A 4,975-nucleotide genomic window follows, 5' to 3' on the forward strand; every position below is an offset into this window, starting at 1 on the left:
TGACCTGAAGGTGTTCTCCCTCTCCACTACACCTCCACACTGACCTGAAGGTGTTCTCCCTGTCCACTACACCTCCACACTGACCTAAAGATGTTCTCCCTCTCCACTACACCTCCACACTGACCTGAAGGTGTTCTCCCTCTCCACTACACCTCCACACTGACCTAAAGATGTTCTCCCTGTCCACTACACCTCCACACTGACCTAAAGGTGTTCTCCCTCTCCACTACACCTCCACACTGACCTAAAGGTGTTCTCCCTGTCCACTACACCTCCACACTGACCTAAAGGTGTTCTCCCTCTCCACTACACCTCCACACTGACCTGAAGGTGTTCTCCCTGTCCACTACACCTCCACACTGACCTAAAGATGTTCTCCCTGTCCACTACACCTCCACACTGACCTAAAGATGTTCTCCCTGTCCACTACACCTCCACACTGACCTAAAGATGTTCTCCCTGTCCACTACACCTCCACACTGACCTGAAGGTGTTCTCCCTGTCCACTACACCTCCACACTGACCTAAAGATGTTCTCCCTGTCCACTACACCTCCACACTGACCTAAAGATGTTCTCCCTGTCCACTACACCTCCACACTGACCTGAAGGTGTTCTCCCTGTCCACTACACCTCCACACTGACCTGAAGGTGTTCTCCCTCTCCACTACACCTCCACACTGACCTGAAGGTGTTCTCCCTGTCCATTACACCTCCACACTGACCTAAAGATGTTCTCCCTGTCCACTACACCTCCACACTGACCTAAAGATGTTCTCCCTGTCCACTACACCTCCACACTGACCTAAAGATGTTCTCCCTGTCCACTACACCTCCACACTGACCTGAAGGTGTTCTCCCTGTCCACTACACCTCCACACTGACCTAAAGGTGTTCTCCCTGTCCACTACACCTCCACACTGACCTGAAGATGTTCTCCCTGTCCACTACACCTCCACACTGACCTAAAGATGTTCTCCCTCTCCACTACACCTCCACACTGACCTGAAGGTGTTCTCCCTCTCCACTACACCTCCACACTGACCTAAAGATGTTCTCCCTGTCCACTACACCTCCACACTGACCTAAAGATGTTCTCCCTCTCCACTACACCTCCACACTGACCTGAAGATGTTCTCCCTGTCCACTACACCTCCACACTGACCTAAAGATGTTCTCCCTCTCCACTACACCTCCACACTGACCTGAAGATGTTCTCCCTGTCCACTACACCTCCACACTGACCTAAAGGTGTTCTCCCTCTCCACTACACCTCCACACTGACCTGAAGATGTTCTCCCTCTCCACTACACCTCCACACTGACCTAAAGATGTTCTCCCTGTCCACTACACCTCCACACTGACCTAAAGATGTTCTCCCTCTCCACTACACCTCCACACTGACCTGAAGATGTTCTCCCTGTCCACTACACCTCCACACTGACCTAAAGGTGTTCTCCCTGTCCACTACACCTCCACACTGACCTAAAGGTGTTCTCCCTGTCCACTACACCTCCACACTGACCTGAAGGTGTTCTCCCTGTCCACTACACCTCCACACTGACCTAAAGATGTTCTCCCTGTCCACTACACCTCCACACTGACCTGAAGGTGTTCTCCCTCTCCACTACACCTCCACACTGACCTAAAGATGTTCTCCCTGTCCACTACACCTCCACACTGACCTGAAGGTGTTCTCCCTGTCCACTACACCTCCACACTGACCTAAAGATGTTCTCCCTCTCCACTACACATTGAGTGCTGCATTATGACCTGAAGATGTTCTCCCTCCCCACTACACATTGAGTGCTGCTTTAGGACAATACAAACCAGGGAGCACAAAGACCAATCACTGAAAACGTCTTTGTTGGAACATAGACCTGGGGGAACATTGACCTGGGGGAAACATAGACATGGGGGAACATTGACCTGAGGAAACATAGACCTGGGGGAACATAGACCTGGGGGAACATTGACCTGGGGGAACATAGACCTGGGGGAACATTGACATGGGGGAACATAGACCTGGGGGAACATTGACCTGGGGGAAACATAGACCTGGGGGAACTTTGACCTGGGGGAACATTGACCTGGGGGAACATAGACCTGGGGGAACATTGACCTGGGGGAAACATAGACCTGAGGAAACATAGACCTGGGGGAACATAGACCTGGAGGAACATTGACCTGGGGGAAACATAGACCTGGGGGAAAATAGACATGGGGGAACATAGACCTGGGGGAACATAGACCTGGGGGAACATAGACCTGGGGGAAACATAGACCTGGGGGGAACATAGACCTAGGGAAACATAGACCTGGGGGAACATTGACCTGGGGGAACATAGACATAGGGAAACATAGACCTGGGGGAACATTGACCTGGGGGAACATAGACATAGGGAAACATAGACCTGGGGGAACATAGACCTGGGGGAACATAGACCTGGGGGAAACATAGACCTGACCTCCCTCCACTGGACCTTGTGTGGTGGTCTGGGCGCCAGTCCTTCGGAAGAGACGATAGCCCGAGGCCCGGTGTGTAGCAGCTTGCACTGAGCGTGGGGAGAAAGAAGCCGCGGTACTGAGGGAGTTGTCCCTGGGGACAGTTTGTGCAAAAATCCACTTTGATACAAAACCAACTAAGGGAGTTGTCCCTGGGGACAGTTTGTGCAAAAATCCACTTGGAGTTGTCCCTGGGGACAGTTTGTGCAAAAATCCACTTTGATACAAAACCAAATGCATCTGCAGACAGAACAGCAGACAGAAAACCAAATACATCTGCAGACAGAACAGCAGACAGAAAACCAAATACATCTGCAGACAGAACAGCAGACAGAAAACCAAATACATCTGCAGACAGAACAGCAGACAGAAAACCAAATGCATCTGCAGACAGAACAGCAGATAGAAAACCAAATACATCTGCAGACAGAACAGCAGACAGAAAACCAAATACATCTGCAGACAGAACAGCAGATAGAAAACCAAATACATCTGCAGACAGAACAGCAGATAGAAAACCAAATACATCTGCAGACAGAAAAGAAGACAGAAAACCAAATACATCTGCAGACAGAACAGCAGACAGAAAACCAAATACATCTGCAGACAGAACAGCAGACAGAAAACCAAATACATCTGCAGACAGAAAAAAGGAGAAAGAAAAATAAGGGTTCGATCAGCCCGAATTTGACACAGAAATTTGTTGTGATATGGGGTTATTTACAATACAATGTAAATAGATAGGTGCGTCAGGTCAGGTCTCTACCTGCCACAGGTACCATGTAACCCTGTGCTACCTGTCACATGCGGGTAGATGGAGCTCGACAGCCCGGGAAGGCAGTCCATCTAAGACAAGGAAAAGTCTGAAGTAAAACCCATGAAGTGCTAAGGAATGCAGGACAGTCTCGACATGCATTGACCCTGGGTCCATGGCCATGTCCCGACTTTCAGTAGCCGCGCCCCCGTGCCTCCGAGGAAGGTTTTTGAGCCAGAGGCTAGGACAAGGACAGTCTGATATAAAACCTACGACCTGAGGACCTCACTGTCACCGTCCCAGCTTGCTAGGCTATGGCAGATGAACCACGGGTGTAAAGGGTGGGGCCAGTACTGCGCACACTGCACTCCACCTAAAAATTCCATTGCGCAGGCTTGAAGGACACGTCCACGTCCGCGCCACCAACTATTCCAAGCCCTGTAGCGATGGGAAAGGGGCGAAAACGGCAGGTGGAAGATGTCACTGGAAGCCGCAGTTCCAATCCTGCATGCAGGCGGTTCAGGATATTGGTCGCCTGATTGTTGACCCGGAGGTGACAGCATCACTCGGCAGCACCCTGAACGACCAAGCAGCCTTTTCTAGGGACAGCACTGCTTGCTCCACACGGAGAGGGGCCTAGAAAAGGTGGTCCAAACAAATGCTCATCTCCATACCCCCCAGTTGGCTAGCCGCGGTCAACGGGCATCTCCAAACGCGGTCGAACAACAATAGAGAAGAAAAGGCCGGCACCTGCCTCACAATTAGGTGCAAAAGGACTAAAGGTAGCATGCTGGAACATCCGAACCATGCGTGACTCTGCAGACAGCAACCACCCAGAAAGGCGTTCCGCTCTAGTCGCACACGAACTTCAGAGACTGAACATTGACATTGCTGCCGTCAGCGAAGTCCGCTTTGCAGGGAAAGGCAGCCTCCAGGAACACGGCGCTGGGTACACCCTCTACTGGTCAGGCAAGCCAGAGACCGAGAGACGCCTCTATGGCGTAGGCTTTATGGTCAGGAGCACCATTGCCTCCAAGCTTGAAAACCTGCCAACAGGACACTCAGACCGAATTATGTCCATGCGCCTCCCACTACGGAACAAACAGCATGCCACTCTGTTCAGCGTGTACGCTCCAACCCTCCAAGCGGACCCCACAGAAAAGGTCAAGTTTTACACTGATCTGCGCAACCTCGTTCAGAACACCCCTGCTGACGACAAGGTCATCATCCTTGGCGACTTCAATGCCAGAGTTGGCCAAGATTCAGAAGCCTGGAAAGGAGTCCTTGGCAAGCATGGCGTTGGTAATTGCAACGACAATGGGCGCCTTCTTCTCGAGTTCTGTGCAGAGCAGCAGTTTACCATCACCAACACCATTTTCCAGCAGAAGGACAGCCTGAAGACAACGTGGATGCATCCTCGGTCCAAACATTGGCACCTCATTGATTACATCCTGATGCGCCAGAGAGACGTACGAGACGTCCTACACACCCGAGTGATGCCCAGCGCGGAGTGTCATACTGACCACCGCCTCGTCCGCAGCAAGCTCAGGCTCCACTTCAAGCCCAAACCAAAGAAAGGAGGAGCTCCTAGGAAGAAATTCCAGGTTGGCAACTTTCAGTCAGCTGAAGTGAAAGCTGAATTCCAGGCGAAGCTTCAGGACAAACTTGAAGACCCCAGTTGCCCCACAGACCCCTCTCCAGAAGCACTATGGGCACA

The sequence above is a fragment of the Babylonia areolata genome, chromosome 20 (genome assembly GCF_041734735.1).
Source record: "Babylonia areolata isolate BAREFJ2019XMU chromosome 20, ASM4173473v1, whole genome shotgun sequence".
Classification (NCBI taxonomy): domain Eukaryota; kingdom Metazoa; phylum Mollusca; class Gastropoda; order Neogastropoda; family Buccinidae; genus Babylonia; species Babylonia areolata.